The sequence below is a fragment of the Drosophila suzukii genome, chromosome 3 (genome assembly GCF_043229965.1).
Source record: "Drosophila suzukii chromosome 3, CBGP_Dsuzu_IsoJpt1.0, whole genome shotgun sequence".
Lineage (NCBI taxonomy): Eukaryota > Metazoa > Arthropoda > Insecta > Diptera > Drosophilidae > Drosophila > Drosophila suzukii.
The window spans coordinates 64,799,195-64,822,219 of record NC_092082.1 but is presented as its reverse complement, the minus strand read 5'-3'; the positions used below and the strand labels follow the sequence as shown (position 1 = coordinate 64,822,219).

Below are 23,025 nucleotides of genomic sequence, written 5' to 3'. Positions count from 1 at the left end.
GAAGCGTGATTACAGAAGCTGCCAACCTTCCAGTCGGAGTGCCTGCGTCTAATACTCAGCCACACGTCACCGCTTCCATTCCGTTCGGGCAAACTGCTTTATCGATGCACCACCTTATCGACGCAAAGCAGTGTGAACACACTGCTTTATCGCAGCTGCGTTGCCAACTGAGACGAGGAAAGCACGGACGGCACTACATTGTTTGATGACTCAACTGGGCTTAAATAAAAACAAAAAAACAAAAACTGTTTTTCAAAAAAGAAAGTAATGGAAAAAAAACAAACCGCCCGAACAGGGACTTGAACCCTGGACCCTTGGATTAAAAGTCCAATGCTCTACCGACTGAGCTATCCGGGCCTTGTGTGAGACCGCGGCAAACTGCCCGGGCATGTACTAAGAAACGCGAGGAAATGGCATTCTGCAAGAACTTCATCAGCAGTTCCTGTGTAACTGTTCACCACCTGTAATAATCTTTTTATTGAATTAAATAAAAATATTGATTGACGTGGCAGACAGTCTTCGGCGCCACTTCGAAAAAATGTGTGTTTGAGGTGTACCCCATTGCGCATCAGAGGATTAACTGAAAATAATAAACGATACTGCGTTTAACTAACACTGTCAAATTTTTTGACTTTTCAAATTAAATCACCACTTAACGAGTTAAAAACCCAGTGACGATACATACATACAAAAGTTCTTTAAAAAATGTAGTGGTTTGTAAAATATATTTTGGTCACAAACATTAAAATTTTTCTTTTCATGTATCAGACATGTTCATTGTTACCTTCCCAACCTTGATTTTGGCACTACGTTAGAAGTTAAGAAATAAATAAAAATTACCGCTGAAAAAAATTCCTCTACGCAAAGATTCTGAGAAAAGAACATCAAAGTTATAAATGCTGTTTGTTGGTTAGTTAGCTCTCTTTATCTTTCGAAACCTGCACTCAAAATTATTTGATCCTTTTTGACGTTTCTTGATTTGAATCTTTCTGTTGGACGAATTGGATAAAATATGTTGCAAAATCCAACCTTTGAAAATAATGGGAAGTGTCACTACTATTATTATGACCTCAGCTGTATATACATATATGGCTATGTCTTCTTTCGTTTAAAACTCAGTTAAAAAAGATCCTAATCTTTAAGAACGATTTCATGCTAACCATTTAAAAACGTTCGTGCTTTAATTATTTAAGTATCTAATAATACCCAACTGTTTATTCTGAAAGTGTTCGGTATACAAGGCGCATAAATTACACAGTATTAATGCCCGTGAGCAACAAGTCGTAAGTAAACTTAAAATATTAATAATGCTTGTTTTTCCTACTAGCATATAATTAAAACCCAATTTAAATTTACAATGTATGTATGTATATTGATTTAAGAATTATTCGTCCCATGCCTGCAACTTTCTTACCTTGTTATTGAATCGTTATTGTTCTTGTTTAAGAATTATTCATACTTGACTGTAGACCGAAAGGTTCTGATACCTAGTATTTTCGGCCTCGAAAATTGGTGCTCGAAAGCTGCATTTTGTTCTTGGGTTCTGTATTTGTCATTCTTGGCGAAGTTTTGACACCGAAAATAGTTGATTCAAGTACGAAATACTTGTTCTTTTCTGAGTGTACTAATGTACGTATTGTGCGTATTTCGCACATAGAAATACAGTTTTAAAGGACATACACCATTGCAGATGGTTTTTAGTCAGAAGTTTGCAACGCAGTGAAGAAGTCGTTTCCGACCCCATAAAGTATTTACATATATTCTTGATCAGCATCACTTGACGAGTCGATCTAGCCATGTCCGTCTGTCCGTCCGTTTCTACGCGAACTAGTTTCCAGTTTAAAACCTATCGGGCTGAAACTTTCCCAAAAGCCTTATTTCTTTTGCAGGTAGTATATAAGTTGGAACCAGCAGGATCGGACAACTATATCTTATAGCTCCCATGGGAATAATCGGAAAAAACGTTAAATAATTATTTCTTTGGTGTTTTTAAACATATAAACTCCTCTGCTTGGAAATAACATTTTTTAATTAGTTCTGAATTTTGGATTTAATTTTATCAAAATCGGACGACTATATCATATATCTGCCATAACAACGATCGGAAAATCGGGGAGAAAATAATATGAAACACATTATAGCTTCGGTGTTTTTGACATATTATCTTATACTATTGGGAACATCATTTTTTGTATATTTAAATTTAATAATTATAACTGCAAGGGTATTCAAACTTCGGCTTGCCGAAGTTAACTTCCTTTCTTGTTATAACAGTGTTTGTTAGCACAAGTTGTGCGCGAAGCCCAGGGGATACAAGTGGCTGTAGAGGTCGATAAGCCGGTGCTCTTCCAAAGTTCTGCCGACCTGAACAGCGGTTGACTATACGTATAGATTTGTTTTAATGTCCCAGTCGGAAGATCGTAATTATAATTGAAAAATACAATTCTTCTCCAATGCTTATTTTTTTGGTATTTGGCATGTTACAACGGTTGGGAAAAAGTTGGCATAAGTGTTGCCATAAATTTTCTATTGTTTTTTGTGTGCGAAAAAAAATAACTACGGTCGTTATTATGAAAATTAACACATATGTATGTACATAACAATTTATTTTAATCATCAAGTATCTATGTAATCCATATGCCAATTCGAGAATACTTAGAACCATTCCTTATTAGTATACATACATGTTATCTTTGTAAAAATGCTTAAATTTAGTAATATATTGTAATATACTGTGGAGAAGACGATGTCTGCTTTAATCAAACTATTTTATTACAATATATAAGCAAGCAAAAAAATCAACTTCTTAGGAACCGGATATTACGAGACTTCCGGATCTAAACAACATTTACAACGAGAACGGCGTCGATAACCTACACGTCATACACCGTGCGTTTCATCCCGATGATACGCACGTCAGCTATAAAACATTATTGGGAGTCGTGACTCATTGGTTAATGCACAGTGAATCAATCGATGTATACTAGGCACAGTTTAAATTGGAAAGGGGCTATATTTATTTGAAATGAAATTATATTTAGCCTTAATATTTTCCAATTAAAAATGTTTCATATTAAAGTTTTAAGGATTTGCAATATAATATTTTGTAAAATTAATATTGAAAGTCAAAGTGTATTTAAAAGGATATATAATATAAATACCCCTAATGCAAATATAATAAATTTATATACAAGTTCAAAGTCAATTAATGAAAGCTCCATATAACCTTTTTTTATTTATTTATTGTACTCTGTTGCCAAAAGTTTAAAACTTAAGGTACAGGGAGGAATCGGCCATAGCTGCTGAGACTTTCGGCCGGACTAAATTGTAATTACATGTTTACTTAATAACTAGAAATTTACATATGAATGGGAAGAGAAGGGGATTAACAATTTAAATGAGTTGAAGTAGGTTAGTTGATTTGAGAAAGTTGAGGATTTGCTGAAGATTTTCATATGAAGGGTTAATTAAGAGATCAGATAGTTATACCCGTTACTCGTAGAGTAAAAGGGTATACTAGATTCGTCGGAAAGTATGTAACAGGCAGAAGGAAGCGTTTCCGACCCCACAAAGTATATATATTCTTGATCAGGATCACTAGCCGAGTCGATCTAGCCATGTCCGTCTGTCCGTCTGTCCGTCTGTCCGTCTGACCGTCTGTCCGTCTGTCCGTCTGTCCGGATGAACGCTGAGATCTCGGAAACTATGAGAGTTAGGCTATTGAGATTTGGCGTACAGATTCCTGAGCTTCTTACGCAGCGCAAGTTTGTTTCAGTAGACTGCCACGCCCACTCTAACGCCCACAAACCGCCCAAAACTGAAACTCCTACAGTTTTGATGCTAGATAGAAAATTTTAACTGAAATGTATTGTTCTCATCAATACCTATCGATTGACCTAAAAAAAAGTTTGCCACGCCCACTTAAACGCCCACAAACCGCGAAAACCTGTGACGCCCACAATTTGGATGCTAGATGAAAAATTTGAACTGAAATGTATTGGTGTCGTCAATACCTATCGATTGATCCAAAAATAAATTTGCCACGCCCACTCTAACGCCCATAACGCTTAAATCTGTCTACCGCCGGTAGGTGGCGCATTTTAATTTCGCTTTGCTGCTTGCATATCTCCATTTCCCTTTGAGTAACGGGTATCTGATAGTCGAGGTACTCGACTATAGCGTTCTTCCTTGTTTTTAAGTATATTCGTTTTTAACAGTTTGTTAATGTCCGTGCGGTTTAGGTTTGGGATGGAAATAAGGGGTGATCTTGTTGCTTCTTTCGCAGCTGTGTCGGCGCATTCATTTCCTTTGATCCCAATGTGACTAGGTACCCATAGCAACATGATTTTTGGGGCGAGTTTTATGATTAAGTCCCGGATCGATGTAGTGTAAAATGACATGTTGTTACAATTAAGGACAGCTTCCAAGGTTGACAGGGAATCGGAGCAAATGCAGGTTTTACCTCTTTTCTTCTCGGCTATTCTAACTGCTTCCAGAATTGCGATTGCCTCTGCTGTGTATACAGAGGAGTAGATTGGTAGGACAGCTTGCTTGACAATTTCTTCTTCAGTAGTGACTGCTAGACCTATTATTTCTTTGTTTTTGGAACCATCGGTGTACAGGAAGGAAAATTTCTTCTTTAAAAGGTTGTCTTTGATGTCCAGGAACTTTTTTAGGTAAACATGTTTGTTGGTAGTCGATTTTTTGGAACAGCTTAATTGTATGTCTACTAAGCTTTCGTCCATAAGCCAGGGTGGTTTTATTGACTTGGGCTTGTGAGGAGCTTGGGTTGGGACATCGAGGTGATGGCAGCTATTAATGCATTGGTTGATGGTAGAGTTTCTGTATTTATACCCGTTACTCGTAGAGTAAAAGGGTATACTAGATTCGTCGGAAAGTATGTAACAGGCAGAAGGAAGCGTTTCCGACCCCATAAAGTATATATATTCTTGATCAGGATCACTAGCCGAGTCGATCTAGCCATGTCCGTCTGTCCGTCTGTCCGTCTGTCCGTCTGTCTGTCCGGATGAACGCTGAGATCTCGGAAACTATGAGAGCTAGGCTATTGAGATTTGGCGTACAGATTCCTGAGCTTCCTACGCAGCGCAAGTTTGTTTCAGTAGACTGCCACGCCCACTCTAACGCCCACAAACCGCCCAAAACTGTAACTCCAACAGTTTTGATGCTAGATAAAAAACTTTAACTGAAATTTATTGTTCTCATCAATACCTATCGATTGACCTAAAAAAAAGGTTGCCACGCCCACTTAAACGCCCACAAACCGCGAAAACCTGTGACGCCCACAATTTGCATGCTACATAAAAAATTTTAACTGAAATGTATTGGTGTCGTCAATACCTATCGATTTATCCAAAAATAAATTTGCCACGCCCACTCTAACGCCCATAACGCTTAAATCTGTCTACCGCCGGTAGGTGGCGCATTTTAATCTCGCTTTGCTGCTTGCATATCTCCATTTAGCTGAGTAACGGGTATCTGATAGTCGAGGTACTCGACTATAGCGTTCTTTCTTGTTTTTATTTTTGTTTTTGGAGATCCGTTGTATGATTTGGTTGAGCGGGGTGTCTTTGGCCTGAAGGATAGTGTGTATTGATTTTGTTTTTAGGTATTCGGTTCTATTTTCTATTGAGTGGATGTTTGCTTCAAGGTAGAGGTTATTTGTTGGCGTAGAGCAAAAGGCTCCTAATGATGTTCGTAGTGCGGAATTTAGTAGGGTTCTGATTGGTTTTAGAGTAGATTTCTTTGACGTGCCGTATAAAGAAAGGGCGTAATCTATCTTGGAAATGCATAGGCTTTTTACGATTTCAATTAAGGTATGTGGGTGGCTATTGTATTTTCCGCTGGATAAGCATTTTATTATGTTTAGGGACTTGTCTATTGATTTTTGTAGTTTCTTAATGTGGGGCTTAAATTTATATCTGTGGTCAAAATGTAGTCCTAATAACGACAGTTCCGTAACCGTTTTGATGGTCGTATCTTGTGTTGATACCTGGCATGAGCAGGCTCTCTTCCTGCATATATGAATGTGCTTGCATTTTGAAACAGAGAGCATTGCTCCTGATTTTTGGCACCAAGCGTTAATTTCGTTGAATAGATTGTTCAAGTTGATCGACACATTTTTTTCTCGTTTTAAATTGATAAATATGTTAAAGTCATCGGCGTATGCTGTGTGGGAAAGGTTTTTGTGATTGTCTATAATATCGGAGAGGCTGTTGAATGCGATAAGAAAAAGTATAACCGAGAGTGGGGATCCTTGCGGTATGCCGTTGTGTAATGGTTGTACCGTTGACGTGGTATTGTTGGTTCTAACTCGGATTTTCCTATTAGACATAAAATGTGGTTATAATTGGACCACAGCCCCATGCCAAGAGTTGGTTAACGATTGTGTGTAGCCCTATTTTTTCAAAGGCTTTGGCAAAGTCTAGGGATATGATTGAGAGGTGTCTCTTTTCGTTGAGGGCTCTGTTGATAAGAGCGTCTGCGTAAAGCAGACAGTCCATAGCAGATTTCCCTTTTTTAAACCCGAGTTGTCGGCTATTTAGTAGTTTGTTGGACGTTGCAAACCACCATAGCCGTTTCGATATTATTTTATCTAGTGTTTTTGACAAGCAGGGATTGAGGGAAATAGGTCTGTAGGATTCTGTTAAAGTTTTGTCCGTACCTGTTTTGTGTATTGGGATAATTATGCTAGATTTGTAGGTTTGAGGAATGTGTGACTTTAGGATGCTATTGAAGAAATTTATGATTCTCATTTTGACCGGGTTTGCGACGTGTTGGATCATTGGATAATTTATTTTGTCCTGTCCTGGTGTTTGACCTTTTAGGCTGTTCAGGGCGGTAGAGAATTCTAGAAAGTTTATATCTTGTTCCATAAATAGTGCTGTTCTGTGTGTGGTGTTTCCTTGGTTGAGTGTGAGTAATTTTTGTTTTTCTTCGATGAAGCTTGTGGAAAATTGTGTGTCCTCTGAGCGAAGAGACCAAAATTTTGCAAATGTGTCGGCAATTTGTTCCGGGCAAGTAAGGAGATTGTTATTATGGTTGTCTTTAATAGCATGGATATTTGTGGCTTTGTGGAGTCCGCAGAGCTTTCTTATTTTGTTCCAAATTGTTTCCGGTTTGGATTGTGGCGTGATTTTGGATGTGAGCTCAAAGAGGCTGTCTGCTTTTCTCGATCTTATTTCTCTTCTGTATTGGGCGTTCAGTTTTTTGTAGTTAATTAGATTATATGTCGACATATCTCTATTGAAGGTCCTCCAGGCCTTGATTTTTTCCCTTTTTAAATTTTCCAGTTTTTTATTCCACCAGGGGACATTGTGGTGCGATCTTGGAGGTTTTGTATGTGGAATACTTTGGTATGCACTTTGAAGAATAATTATACCCGTTACTCGTAGAGTAAAAGGGTATACTAGATTCGTCGGAAAGTATGTAACAGGCAGAAGGAAGCGTTTCCGACCCCACAAAGTATATATATTCTTGATCAGGATCACTAGCCGAGTCGATCTAGCCATGTCCGTCTGTCCGTCTGTCCGTCTGTCCGTCTGTCTGTCCGTCCGGATGAACGCTGAGATCTCGGAAACTATGGGAGCTAGGCTATTGAGATTTGGTGTGCAGATTCCTGAGCTTCTTACGCAGCGCAAGTTTGTTTCAGCACAGTGCCACGCCCACTCTAACGCCCACAAACCGCCCAAAACTGTGGCTCCTACAGTTTTGATGCTAGAATAAAAATTTTAACTGAAATGTATTGTTCTCACCAATACCTATCGATTGACCTAAAAAAAAGTTTGCCACGCCCACTTTAACGCCCACAAACCGCGAAAACCTGTGACGCCCACAATTTTCATGCTAGATAAAAAATTTTAACTGAAATGTATTGGTGTCGTCAATACCTATCGATTGATCCAAAAATAAATTTGCCACGCCCACTCTAACGCCCATAACGCTTAAATCTGTATACCTCCGGTAGGTGGCGCATTTTAATCTCGCTTTGCTGCTTGCATATCTCCATATAGCTGAGTAACGGGTATCTGATAGTCGAGGTACTCGACTATAGCGTTCTTCCTTGTTTTGTTTATATTGCTTGCTTCTTGGTTTATATTTGTTGACGTTGGGATGGAATTACTAAGGATGTTTGTGAGTGTTTCAAATTTGTTCCAATCTGCGTTTTTTGTCACAAAGCGTTGATTGAAGTTGTCTTTCTTTCTTCTGCTGCTTGGAAACATGTCGATAGTAATTGGGAAGTGGTCGCTCCCTTGGAGAGAGTCGCTGATCTTGAAGTCGCAATAAATTCTGAGGTCGGGTGAACAAAATGCTAAGTCGATGTGTGTGAGGGATCTATGGGTCGAGAAGTGAGTTGGTTGGCCGTTGTTTAGAATGATGAAGCCCTTGTTCAGGATGAATTTGCCTAATATTCGTCCCCTACGGTTAGTTGTGGGAGAACCCCAAAAACTATTCCAGCTATTGAAGTCTCCTGTAAATAATGTTGGAGAGTTTCCTATAGGGACTATTGATTCCAGGTCTGCTTCGGTAAATTTTCTGTTCGGTGGGATGTAGGAAGAAACGATATTGAGTTTTTTGAAAGACTTAATTTCCAGTGCAATGGTGTCGAATGAGTTTTGAAGTGGAATTATGGTGTGTTCTATTGATTTGTGTATCAAAATTGCTGCACCGCCATCTGGACTGTGCGAGGATGTATAGTGAAATTCAAAGTTAACTGGGATAGGTAAGTTTTGGTAATAAGTGATGTGGGTCTCCTGGAGGGAAACGATTTTCTGATTAAGGTGCTTTAGTAGGATTAGCAGTTCGTTGTAGTTGTTAAGGTAACCATTTATATTCCATTGGAGGATCTTTAGAGTCATTTTTAGATTTTGGTTGGTGTTGGATTTGTATCAGTAGAGGAAATGGCTTTAAGTTTTGCTCTAGTCATGACAGAGTTTTGATCGTTTTTCAGCAGTCTTTTCGTTTTATTTGAGATGTTTAGAGGTAGGATTTTGGCTTTTCTTTTTGTTGTGTGATCCTGATTGGCGTCTTGTATTTCGGAACCAGATGACATGGGTTCATCTGGGTCAAAATTAGACGCGTTCGGGAGGGTAAACTCATCAGATTCGTAGCTTACCGTTTTGCGCTGCATAGGTGTTATTGTAGTTTTTGGTGGTTGCATTTGGTTAGGTTGAGAGGAGGAAGCTTTGGCTGCGGAGGAGTACAGGGAGCCATCGTGGTGGCGGTTTTTGTAGATGGACCAGGCTGTCCTGTTGTCTACTTTATTTAAGGTCTTAATTGCTTGAACTTCCTTGTGTGACAAGAAAACTGGGCAGTTTCTGTCGCGGGCGTGGTGATCAGTGAGTGGTAGTTTTTCTCCGTGCAGTTGATGCAGTTAGATTTGTTTGAGCATATTATACCTTGATCTGTGTTTTCATGAGCTGCAAGGCCACAGTTTGAGCAGATTGCTGAATTTTTGCAAAACTTTGCGGTATGTCCCATTCGCGAGCAGGTGATGCAGCGCATTGGAGGAGGAATGTGTGGGCGGACCTGGACTCTTTCGTATCCAATGTATATATGTTCTGGGAGATTGGTTAGTTTAAATGTTAGTTTAATTAGACCTGTTTCATTTCTTTCAGTTTTTTGTGTTAATTGGCCAGGGGTGTATTTGTAAATTTTTTCAACTTCATCAACCTTTTGAGATCTAAGGTTCTCTAATATAATTTGCTCGTCAATACCTCGTAGATCGTTTGAGTAAATAACTCCTTTAGTGCAATTAAGGCTTCGGTGCTCTGTTATTTTAATTGGGATAGTGATGTAGGGAGTATTTGAAGGTAGACTGAAGAGATTTTTTAGTTTTACTATGATGTATTTACTATTTTATTTAGCGCTCTTAAATACGTGTCGAACTTCCACAATGTCTCACAACGCTAAAATCTGTCTGGCGCCCACATTTTCATAGATTTGTATAAGTATTAAAGAGGTTTTGTTTTGATTATCAATGCCTATTACAAAAATGTTTAAGTAGGACAATTAATTAAGAAATTATGAAATTATATGGCATACCTCCCTTGCGCTCCATTTATATGACTAATGAGTATCTGATAGGCGAAACACTCGACTATAATGTTTCTTTTTTATTTTAATTAGTACCGTGATTGTCCGCACCGAAAAGTGTACGTTTTGCGGCACCGACCTTATCAGTAGGAATTATTTCAGTTTATTTTACATTTAAAAAAAAATATTGCACCCAGTGACGGATCCATGATTTGGTTGTAGGGGGATAGATAAACAAAATTTGTTTTGTTAGGGACAAAGTTCTTATATCTAAATTGTAATACTCTCTTAATATTTTGCTTGTTTTGACTTTTTAATTCGATTGGGGGGATCTATCTCTATACCCCCCATCCCAGTGGATTCGAGCATGATTGCAACTGATAAAGTTTTTGTGGAATGTCGAATCCCTGCTTAAAAGGAAAAGAGATACGATTTAAACCGCCCCTCACCCTTCCGAGGCAGTTTGGTGCGTCCTTAGCCAAGGCCCGGATAGCTCAGTCGGTAGAGCATTGGACTTTTAATCCAAGGGTCCAGGGTTCAAGTCCCTGTTCGGGCGATCTATATTTTTTTCCTTTTTTTTAAACCTGTTTTTTTTGCTTTGTTTTTTATAACCCAGATAAATCACTATGGAATGTAGTGCCATCCGTGCTTTCCTCGTCACAGTTGGCAACGCAGCTGCGATAAAGCAGTGTGCTCACACTGCTTCGCGTCGATAAAGTGGTGCATCGATAACGCAGTTCGCGCGAACGGAATGGAAGCGGTGACGTGTGGCTGAGTGTTAGACGCAGGCACTCCGACTGGAAGGTTGGCAGCTTCTGTAATCACGCTTCTGTGAGGTCCGATTGTGGGATGGCCTGAGGCTGGGATCTACTGTGTAGCGGACCAGCCCATGTTGACGGAACGTCCGCACTAAGCTCGCCATCAATATGGGTGCCATGGAGGAGTCCGTGGCATTCAGGTTGGCTAAGGAGGGATGAACCGGGCCAGGGGTGAAAACCAGCAGCCAAGAGTTCCCGTGGTAGGCAGTAGTGGGATAGCGTACCGGAGTGGACTGCCGTTATCAGCCCAACCAATATGGTTGGACCACAATCTTTTTGCCGTTTGCTGTTTGCTCCAAAAAGTTTCCTTTTTTCTGTTTACCCTAAAATTGTATTAGTCTACCCCTCTGCTATCAGCAAGTGAAACACAGTAAAAAGAAGGCACTTTCTTTTTCTGCCACTTAATTTTTTTAACATTTATTGCGAGCCACTTATTTTTTCATTTTTCAATAATTTATCGCCGTAATCGACTCTTGCTATAAAGGCTCATAAAAAAAAAAATATTGCCGCCCGAACAGGGACTTGAACCCTGGACCCTTGGATTAAAAGTCCAATGCTCTACCGACTGAGCTATCCGGGCATTCGAACGTCTGCCTCCAAAAAACATTACTTACAGGAACAGAATTTCTTTTTCCTTCAAATACAAGATCACTATATGTTTCATAAATAATAAGAAGTTATTTATAGTTTTTAAACTATTTTTGCTCTTGAATGGAATGTAAAATGTGTCAAATATAAATATATATATATATACACACAGAACAGTTTTGCAAGCAAATGTATTGGTTTGACCGTATTTTACACTGAATATGTCTTACAAAAAGTTTGACGAGTTGACAAACGCGTTTCGTTTGTGAATAATTTGTTTCAGTGCATAATAAATTTGTATTGTATATGAATATGCAAGTATAAAATAAACAAAAATATATTTTATCACATTTTACGAATTAATATGTAAATAAAATAGTATACAACAATACTAAAAAATTAAACGGCAGTTCTTTAAAAAAAATTTAATATTTGTAATATTTTATTATATTGTTCCTGCGGCAGCTGCAAGATATAGTCACCCGATCGGAATAAATGCGTGTCCTGATCAAGAAAGCTAACTTCGTCAAGCTTTGTAGCTAGTACCATTTCATGCAATTAAATAAAATAAAAAAAAACATAAACCCCTTTTTTATAATTAAAAATTATATTTTAAATTGTAAAATAATTGTATCTTACAAAAAATAATCTACTTTGCCAAAATAAGACAGCTTGCAAAGCTTTCGGAAAGCTTTTACGGGCCTGACACTACTAATGTGCTTTCAAGACCCGTTTGCTTATCTATGACATTTTGACAACTTCAATATACAATGCCCGGGTAGCTCAGTCGGTAGAGCATTGGACTTTTAATCCAAGGGTCCAGGGTTCAAGTCCCTGCTCGGGCGGCCCCTTTTTATAAAATTCATTATTCTCACCGAAAACCATGTTTTATTTTTTGACTTTGTAATGTACCAAACTCAATTTAGATCACCTCCGTGCAATGCTTTCAGACATTTTTCCGTCCTAGCAAGTCGTGCATAGCACAGAAACGAAACTAGAAACTCGAAGAGAAATCGCACAGCAGCCAGGCCAACATCTAATTGAACCCTCATGAAATTAGCACCTTTTATTTGTGTTTCCATTTACTGTCGACATCGTGGATATACCCAAATTGTGTGCTGTACAACGTTCCCTCCGCTTTCTGTATCTATAGATACTGCCGTATCTACTACTCCACGGACATGTGTCTGCGAGTTTTCGTTAGAGATGTGTGAGTGCGATGTTTGCTAGACTCCGTCGGCAAAACGAAGAATCCGGCTTTTATTGTTCGACGTTTTCGGAGTACAGAGAAAAATTGTATATGCACCAAATGCTCCCCAATATATAGAATTTAAATACCTTATGAATAAAATGGATTTTTATATTTTTGAACCAGAACATGCACATTCCACGGATAAGAATTAAGAATAACTACCGAATTGCCAACTTGTGTTTTAGGTGCTTAACCTATGGATCATGCCATGCGGTATTTCTTTCAGTGCTACTGGATACGCTCAAGAATTTTTGACACACTTTCCGCCAAAGACAAAGAAACGGGTACATATAGTCTGTACCGATACCAAATCGTGGCGGCTCTGGTCGATTTAGCAACGGACTTGGATGCTGGCTGTTTGTTGCCGCCTGCCAAGTGAACTAGAAAACGAATGCGTTTAATTAGCATTCATTACGACGAATCATCAAATTGCCCCACCGCTCACGATGCAACAATAAAAGCAGGGACGAAAGGTCCGAGAGGAGGAAACGTTCGGTGTACATGCTAATCTACAAAGTAAACGCAAATATTTAGATGATAAACCAAAGTCAAGAGACTTTTCAAAACTGTTCCATGACGTTGGGTGATGTGCTAGGGAGAAATTCCATCAAGGCTGCGACCATTAGCGACCTTTTACCTGTTGTTACCAGGGGTTTCGGACCGTTCCAGGTAGCCATCGCATAAAAAAGAAAATCCTAGAGGAAATATGGGCCATAAATTAAAAATGGCAAACAAGAATGAGACAATGGGTTTCCCTCGTTAGAGCCGGAGATCAGCTTGCATTTCTCATTTCATATTTTCTTCGGTCGCTTATGACAGATTTCCAAAACACAAATGGCGAATGTCAAAATATTCTTCAGTTGTTTAGAATGACATCTGCCTTATGATAGTAGGAAGAATGATCAGAGTATATTACGCGGATTGACTGCACAATCATGTTGCATAAGAAAAGGGCATTAGTAACATCTACAGCTTGAAAGATATTAATTAATTAACTTTAAATCTTAATTTGTCGACAGTTAATCACCATTTAATTGCACAATTACTTCAATTGGACTACAAATTTTAAGCTAAAATGTGTTAATTATATTTTTAATTAGTTTAGGAATAACAAAATAAAGTACAGCACGATTATCTTTAGTTTTAGTTTTTATTTTAATGTAGTCTTTTAAGATTTCAAGATAAAGGGCAATTCTGATATTTTTAGCAAAAATGTAACCTAAATGAGCTGCACTTTCTGGTAAAATACATCTATGGGCAATCAATACTTCTCCCCACTGAAAAGAAGCTAATTAAAATATTTCCCTATATTGACTTTCATAACTGAGTTGGCAAATGGTTACAGTTAATGGTGTCCCCATCGATGGCTAGCTCGGTAATTATCAGTGCAACAAATTTGAATTTAACGAGCGCATCAACACCAGACTCCGCCCACTGCTCTAATCCCATCTTCCGATGAATGGGGTCTTCCAGGACCTCTCGAGGACCTCGAGTCTCCCTAGCGAGGATTTCCTCAGCAAAGCGACGGTCTGATTAATGAGGCTTTAAATATCCCACTTTGATTTCATTCTGAAAACACGCGGAGTGTTCTCATCGCCGCTCCGACAAAGAAGTTTCATTGACTCTCAGCTCGTTTGGAGAGTACGAAGAGGGACCGGAGGGGCGACAGGGAAATAGATATATGTATATGTATAATGCTGAGCTGGCCTCGTAAATCGCCGAGTAAACCGAGGTCCTCCTACGCACACACACGGACATCTATTGGAGAACTGAGCACGCTGGAAACAGAGTCCACAAAAGTCTACAAATGAGCTGGATGGTCACGAACTCTCCCAAGAACAAACCCACATTGTTGTGTCCTGGAAAACTTATAGCAGGAGGTCCTACACTCCGCGAAACAGTCTGGGATAAAACCAGAAAATATGGGGATAGGATATAGGGATAAGCGATTTTACAGTTCTCTTAAAAACGTTCAATTTCTAATCTGGGCACTCATTGGCCTTTCTTTAAATATTTTTTCTAATTTAAATATTAAAAATTTCTTAAAATATATAAACATGTTTTTGACCCACAGATAGTAAGCCTAAACATCTTGACAACCTGATAAAGTTGTTCAATTTTGCTTAGCTCTGTTGATTTCTCGATTTTAAAGTTCTCTTAAAAAACGTTTAATTTTTAACCTGGCCACTCATTGGTCTTTCTTTAAATATTTTTTCTAATTTAAATAATAAAAATGGCTTAAAATGAATAAAAATATTTTTACCCACAGATAGGAAGCCGAAACATCTTGACAACCTGACAAAGTTGTTGTATTTTGATTAGCTCTGTTGATTTCTTGATTTCGGCATAGATATGGAACAAGAAAAAATATTTTTAAGTTTAGTTTATTAAAAGGTGCCGCCTTTTAATTAATGACAACATTTTTAATTCTTTAAATGGGGAAACTAACGATAGCTTATGAAAATTATGAATGCAGACCATTAGATTTGATTAATATCAACATAAGGTGGTAGAAAGAATAGAAAGCAATGATCGGGAGATATAATAATAAAATGGCATATAAAGTAGTAGATTCTGTTGACTGCTGCACGAATCTTTCGCTTAAACTCAATATCACCTTGAATACTATGAGAATTAGAGCTATTATTTTATATTTTTCTGCCAGTGTGTCGTGCGCTCTCTTCTGCAGCATGGCTCTCTCCACTCTTGGGCCACACACAACCCAGATCCAGACCCAGATCCAGATCCCGGGGAGGGCAGGGCAGGGGAGGGGTGGCAGCGGGAGAGCGGGCATTATGGCTGTTATCAACTTGGCAAAAAAGACCGCTTACCGCTCGGCGGACGTCGACTGCGCTGAAATGGTGAGCTGAGCTCACTTCAGTTTCAGTTTGAAATTTGACGCCGAGCGCGGCGGAACGTAGGGCGTTCTGCTCACAGAAAAAAGCGGCCATCGCCAGCCGCTGCTTCTGCTGGCGTCGCCGCAGCAGAGCAGCCATTATCCTGCAGGAGGCTGCGACCTGATCCCTGGGCCGTGCAATTAGCATGGCTGCGAAATAAACGAAAGCCGAAAGGGCCAACGAATCCAGAAATACTCGAAAAACTCGGTGCCAAAGTGTTGAAAATACAGGGGATGTATGTTCCCCAAAATATATTGATTGCCAAACTTTTAAACCCCAAAGAACAAACGGATTTTAAGCTGCATTCCGAGCAGGTATGTTTGATAGTTCCAATCCATACAAATATTTATACCAAATTTCTTTAAAAAATAAGCTGGGCAAAAGTCACCATGTCACTACGCATGTGCACTAAAAGGGGGCTGAGTGGGCGGCCTGGGGAGGTGGGTTGGTGGGTGGCCTTAGTCAATTGCCGTTTCCAAAGCCTGCGCCTGTCCTCGTTTTGACTCGTCGTCGCCTCTGCATGAGTGTATCTGTGTGCTCCGTGTGGAGAGTGTGGTAGTGTGGTAGTGTCGCGAACGCCCGGAAATGTGCTCCTTTCATCCACTTTTCATTTGCGCAGAAACACACACTCTGAAAGCCACCCAACCCCTCCCCAACCCCTGCAATCCCAAAAGTCGGGCGCAAAAAAAGAGAAAAAACCCGAAACCGAGTTTCAACCTCGTTGTCGCGCTATCAGCAGCAACAACAACCCCCTGGCAAAGGCAACCCAACCCCCTTTCCCCTTTCTCCTTCACCCTTCCCCCTTACCAATTTCAATTTCCCCGCTCCTGGTGGAAAACACTTGTCCCGCCATTTAGTGCATGGGTTAAGTAGTATACCGAAATACTAGTGCCATTGGCTCTGCCCAAGAAAGCGGCGACAGCTGCTGCAGGCCACCCACCCATCATAATCCCGTAATGGAATCGGGGGCGGCAGCGGGTGGCCAAGACGATGATTATCGGGTCCAGATACGCCAAGTGGCAAAGTGTTAAGCCTCGGGATGAGAACGGGATGATGATGATGATGGTGGTGATGGCGATGGTGACCCATCCCCAAGATTCCTGCGGCGGCTGCATTTAATGCGAGTGCGTACACAGCGAGCTGCAATACATTACACACACTGGGAAAAATGTATTGAAGCTGCTAAGTACTTCCAAGGATTTCCGAGTAGTACCCTTTTTAAAAGTTTTTTTTACTATTTCAAGTTGCATCCCGATTATATTACTACTGGTACACAACAATAATATACTACTGTATATTATATTTAGTAACACTGTCAAAATAGTCAGTAAAATATTTAAGAATAGGTATTTGAGAATGTGAAGTTATTTCTTTTACTGTGTCCAAACTAAGTTATTGTCGAGAACTGCAATCTTTACTTAAAAATGTTTAGACAGCACAATATAATACTAAAACTTGAGTGTTTTTTAAGCTAGCCGTTTTACTAATAATTCCAAGCACCGATATTATTAGTTTATAATTGTTTTTCGTTTGTGTTAGGAGATAATCTTTTTTCTGTGTGGTTGCACATACCCCTCCACATAGTGCTTCTGTGCGAATTTTGCGTGGGGCTGCGCGTAAGGTGCGTGTCATCCGATTTCTGCCAGGGATGCGCAGCATTTGGCGACGCTTTCGCTCCGAGGAACCCCCGAAAAATCTCCCTTTTTGGATGAGGTCGCAGCGTAAGAGAAAGCGGTTGCACCCAAAAATCAAATGGTTTTGTTACCGTTTTTCGATTTTACCAATTGTTTCTTTACTCATTTAGTATGCAAATGGTTCGAACTAAAACCGGCAACTGACTAATAACCTAATGAGCAGGTGACGGCGACAAAACTGCTGGGTCACAGGCTTTATAGGAAAAGCCAAGTAAATAAGAGTTTATCGCTATTTTATGCATTCGCTGACGTCGGCTATTGAAACCATGGACAGCCGGCCAGGGGTTTTTGTGCCTTTTTCTCAAATTCGGAGACCTGTTCGTCTCAAAGTTTGGCTGATATCTTTATGAAGGTGTTGTGCCAACAAGTTTGTTTGTTTTTGGGCTTTGACCTCAATATGAATCATAAATTTGCCTGGGCTATTGTATAATTATTCGGCTTGTCCACATGGCCCACAAATGCATGCAATGTTGGCTGAAATTCCTCTGGGCAATTAAAACCTTTTACAAGGGAGCTAGGCTGGGATCTATTTGGAGAGAGGGAGTGCCCGAGATTAGATATGAATTTTTAACAGTTTGCATTGGGAATGTGCTGCTCATAAATATGAATAAGCAGAGGAAAGTGTCAAGCGTTTTCAGATGCGAATCTGTTGACTGTTAACGAGAAGTCTGTTTCACAGTTTTCACAGTTCTGTGTCAATGGGTCACCAAATAATTGAGGCTATGCTGCATAAGTCATTAAGTGCAGATATGCAAACGAAAACATAAAAGCGGAGAATTAATAAATATTTTTTATGTTTCACTCAAAAATAATGAATGTTAAATGCATTTTTTGAATGGCGCAGTACCTTATTCGATTCACAAAAATCCCACAACAAACAAACAAACAGTCCTAAAATAAAAACTTCCAAGCCGGTTCATATGTTAATTATTTACAATCTGAATTCTTACGTCAGAACAAGGCACCAAAACCATTTTGGAAGCCCCAAAAACCCCCTGAGAAATTAAATTCACCTCAGAATCGACCTTGCCACATGCTGCATTTTTTATGAACATACTTCCTTATCGAATTTCTGATATTAACATACCCTTAGGACTACGTTTCAAACAACCCCACTTAGAACCAAACCGAACGGAGCTGGAAACTTCTTCCACCTAAATTGGGGTAACTGCAGTATGACATATTTATTGGAATTTCATGCAAATTTTCAAACAATCAGCCAGTCGGGGGAATGCAGCTGGCCTGGGAACTTGCACTTCGTAAAGTGTACAGTGAACAAAACTTAAAAGTACCAGCTTTATGCTGGTAATCTAAAGAAGGTGTCAGTATAAAATTATATGGTAATAACTAAGTATAGTTGTTTAATAATATTGAAAATAAATAAAAAATGTTTTTTGTTTTGATTCTAAAAGATGGGGGCACTGTTATAAAAAGGAGTTTATATTAATATTAACATATTTTTGGAATAAATAGTACTTTCCTTTTTTCTAATTTACTAAAATCTTCTCTGTCAGTCAGTAAATTTGCGAATATTTAGTATTGACAAACGATTTCTTAGCTTGGAACCACTGTTTAATACGCCGCCACCTGAGATCGCATTTCTGTTGCCCGCGCATTTTCATTAAGCCCACTGAAAAGATAAATTAAGACACTAAAAATAAATAAAATGCAAAAAGAGAAGGAAACAACAAGAATCGCGAAAGGAAGGCGCGTATTTTTGTAAACAACAAACAGACACCGACAATATCGGGATAGAATAAAACGGAGACGCAGACCGGTATGCGAGCCCCATACGATGGATATGGGGTAAAGATACCGATACCTATACAGATTCAGATACAGATGTACAGATACAAAATGCCGCAAACCTGGGCAGGTTCAAAATAAATGCAAAAAATCGCGAACCGCGAACCGTTTTCGGAATTTCTTTCTCAGTTCTCTTTCAACATTTCTACCTGCCTCTCGATTTTCGCGGCGAATAGCAGGAAGGTGAAGTAGCAATAATAATATTATTCAGTAAACTGAAACAACCTTGGCCTCCGAAGCTCCACGCTCGATGCAAACAACTCAACATGGCGAGGGCACAGTGGGGCAACGGTGATTAAATAGTGACGCGCGAACTCGATGCACAGTGACACTTGGCACCGAACTGACCAAGGTAAATGATCTGCCACCTCCCCACACCCCATCGCGCCCCAGACAGAGACTTTGATTTATGTGCGAAGTTGTCTTCATGTGCTAAAAGCAACATTGCGAAAATTTAGCCAGTCATTGCCCCTTTGTGCGGCCGTATCTGTTGCTGGATGGTCGATGGTTTATGGGTCTGGTCAGGGAATAGGCTAGCAGATGGCAGGAGGGGATACACTGGGAAAAATTCCCGAAGTCTTGTGCGAATTACCGTTATAAATATGAAAAGAAACTTCATATAAAGTATATAAAGTACTAATTCAAAATTATTTATATATTTAATCTTATAACCTTAAGTAAGGTTAAGTACCAAATTATAAAGTAATTAAGTCTCTACTTACTTGATTTGACATATTTAAAAATTAAAATTTTGCTTTTTATGTAAATCTGAATTTTTAAAATTTAAAAGTATGCTTCGAATTTAGTATCCTAATTTATGAATAAAAAATAATTTAATAGTGGCTTGGATAATATATTTATACAGAAATGAAAAAAAGATATTTTTAGTATTAACCAAAAACGTTTCAATTTTTCTTAACTAATTTTTCCAAGTGCACAGGTGACTGGGGAAGATACGCATTCTTTACTCGCCTTTTGTGCACTTTTCGCGCTACTTCCGGAGGGGATTGCTCTTGGGGTTTCTCTTCGTACCTTCCTACTGTTATTGCATTTGAAGGCAGAATATAAGCGCCTGACGAGTTAGGAACTTTCATACGAAAAATCGAATTGATTGAGTGATTCATGTGGCTTACAAAACTGAGTTATTAGGTTAGCCAAAAGTAATTAATGAACTTCCTAAGCCTGCGGCTCGATTGAAAATCGGTTTGGTGTGGCTATCAGCAAACAAAAATAGCAAAAGAATTACCAAAGACCGCCGAAATTATATCGGACTCGCTCGTACATCATACTTATCAGTATAGATAGGGTCTGAGGTATCGGGGGAATAGTTTGTAAGTTAATTAATCAATGTTTTTAGGTAACAAAAGGCGATTAAATCGGTTTGTCGAGTTAAAGATGAAATTTGACAAGAACAATATTGAGGCCATTACAAAGGCTTTTTGTGAGTGTTGAAGGTTTAACATTGCCCTACGATGTAAAGTTTCGTTGACGAAGAATTATTAGAACTATCATCTAGTCAAACTTTTCGGATAAAAAAATAATGATTTGGTAGTAAAAACGATAGAGGTAAACAAACATTTTATAGGTAAATCATAAAACTGAACAATAAATAGTTCATGTTAAAGTTGTTTCTTCAACTTTCTAATAACTGCCAACCATCAAATACATAACGTGAATCCGAATTAATCAGCTAATACATATGAGGCTCAGGTTTATATATCGAACATATTGAATTTAATGTGTTGTTTTGTCATAAGGGGAACTCACCCGATAAATAAGTATTGTTCATCTGGGAATCTTGAAAAAAAACAGAGTGACACCCCCGTCTAAAATATATTTTTACAATACCCCACTATAACCATACTATCATTAGCATCTCGGCATGACTGTACACAATGGCCGTGAATTGTAAGTTAACTTTAAACGCTGCCAACCGCAAAATCCTTCGCTCGCTCGGGCGCAACAAATTAACGACAGATCTATTATTTCCATAATATATTTAATGTTGCCAAATATTTGCACTGCATTAGCGGGCTTCGGGAGGCATGTGTACTTCCTGACGATTTCGCGCTAAGTGTTGGCTTCTGACCACGTGAAATCAATTAGCATTTCTGATTCGGGGGTGCCGTTGGGCTGGGGTGATGTAATATATTTTTGCGGACGCCGATTTGGCAAGACGGCGTTAATTTGGCCAAGGTGTTGAAATATGGAGCACTTTGCCAACGAGCTTCAGCTGGATGATCACAGAAATAAACGCGACTTTGTCCCAGCTGCCTTTTGCCTGTGTGGTCCTTCACCCCTATTTTGCTGCCGAAAGAAGTCCTTGCTACCCCTTGTGGATTGTGTGTACACATTTGGAGAGCCCTCTCCCGCTCTCCCGCACTCTCTATCCCTCTCTTTGAGGCAGGGTAAAATAAAACACCGAGCAGCCATGTTGAGGCTGCAAAAAGGACAACAAGGGCTGCAGACAAAGAGGCACCGCAGGCAGACAGAAAGAGAGGGAGCATCAGGGGGTGTGCAAAGTCAAGCGATTCGTCCTTTCTCCTTTGTTTACGCAAGATTTGTTGCCATTACGGCCCCTAATCCGGGGGATTTCTAGGGTAACCGTAGCCCGCCGGCCCCGAAAAGGTTTTTGACTTTGGCAGCTTAGTACTGTCTAAGGCCGGCCGTTTAGCGCTAATGAATCCTGCTAAAAAGTCATTAATTAATTGAAATTTCATTACAGGACACACAAACTACACGGAGCATCTGCCGGAACTCCCTCAACCTCCTCCTCCTCCTCATCCTCCAGCCATTACTCAGCAGTCTTAGCAGGGCTTAGTGCTGAATCATCGGCACCATCGTTACCGATTACCAATTTACTCATTTACCGATTTGGAGCAGGAACGAGAAGGCTTAAGAAGTGGCGCCCAACGCTGGGAACTGCTTCTTCTGCTTCTTCCACTGGCGACAGCGATCCAGGTCGGGAGCTTAGCGAGGCGACTCGCTGATTGATTTCAGTGCAAACAGAAGACCCCGAAGCCAACTCCCCGCCCCCGGGCAGATCTATCATTCATTAAATGTGTTTCTTGTCTATCCAATTTCCAGGCCGCGCACCCATTTTATCGACGTGAAGAAAGTGCCGTAATCCGCGGGCAATCAATTAGATACAAGCGCACTAAGCACTCCCAAAGACATCGCCGTATCTTATCTTATCGCCGCTTCTTCCGATAAGGTCGGGCCTTACTTTCCGCACTCTGTTTTTTTCGGACTACTGCCTAATCTCGGGGCCCTCGGCGAGGTCTTGGCTTCAGTTAGTTTCCAGAGGCGAGGGCGAAGACAACACGGAGCTGGCTCCTGCGGCGGAAAGGCTTCCGTGACTCTCCGGACACGGACACGGACACGAACACGGACACGGAGACCTCGCGATTGCCTCCATTTAATTGGCAGGCCACCGCGAGCTTTGTAATCACATTTATGGGTCATTCCATAATTTCGAAGGGAATCAGGCAAACGGTTGTATAGTAGTCGCCAGCCATCGCCGCATCACGTGTGGCACGATAAATATAATATACCCGAGGCGCATGTAATTGCCCCGCCGCCTAAATTACCCCGTCTTGTACACACACATTGTATATGTTTATTAACATTTTCACTTTTTTGCAGCCGTGATTGCCCACCCTGAGTTCATTTCGCCCCTGCGACTGCTCTCCTCCAGTTTGCTCCACGTCTACCCTGTAGATCCGAATTTGTTTTATACTAGCTTTAAGGACAAATTCGGTTCTAGAGAGGTTTGTGTGGTTCAATATCCATCGTAAATCCATCATTTAAAGTGAACCCTAAATGAAGTGATAAAGTGAACAAAAACATGGTTATTGCTAATAGAATTGATTTAAGAAGTGACCTAAATTAACCAAAAGGCACACAAAAAAGAAAAA

At 39.8% G+C, this 23,025-nt stretch overlaps 1 long non-coding RNA gene and 4 other non-coding genes across 5 annotated transcripts; 3 read left to right on the top strand and 2 right to left on the bottom strand.

Moving 5' to 3' along the window:
* Positions 1–284: 284 nt before the first annotated feature.
* On the bottom strand, positions 285–357 carry TRNAK-UUU (transfer RNA lysine (anticodon UUU)). Its single transcript has one exon. It is a non-coding gene; the product is annotated as a tRNA-Lys (tRNA).
* A 10,179-nt stretch (positions 358–10,536) lies between these two features.
* Positions 10,537–10,609, top strand: TRNAK-UUU (transfer RNA lysine (anticodon UUU)). Its single transcript has one exon. It is a non-coding gene; the product is annotated as a tRNA-Lys (tRNA).
* A 769-nt stretch (positions 10,610–11,378) lies between these two features.
* TRNAK-UUU (transfer RNA lysine (anticodon UUU)) lies at positions 11,379–11,451 on the bottom strand. The gene has a single exon. It is a non-coding gene; the product is annotated as a tRNA-Lys (tRNA).
* Positions 11,452–12,231: 780 nt separating this feature from the next.
* Positions 12,232–12,304, top strand: TRNAK-UUU (transfer RNA lysine (anticodon UUU)). The gene has a single exon. It is a non-coding gene; the product is annotated as a tRNA-Lys (tRNA).
* A 7,592-nt stretch (positions 12,305–19,896) lies between these two features.
* Positions 19,897–22,694, top strand: LOC118877997 (uncharacterized). The gene is made up of 2 exons (XR_011604403.1): positions 19,897–22,069; positions 22,196–22,694. It is a non-coding gene; the product is annotated as an uncharacterized lncRNA (long non-coding RNA).
* The last annotated feature ends 331 nt before the right edge of the window (positions 22,695–23,025 follow it).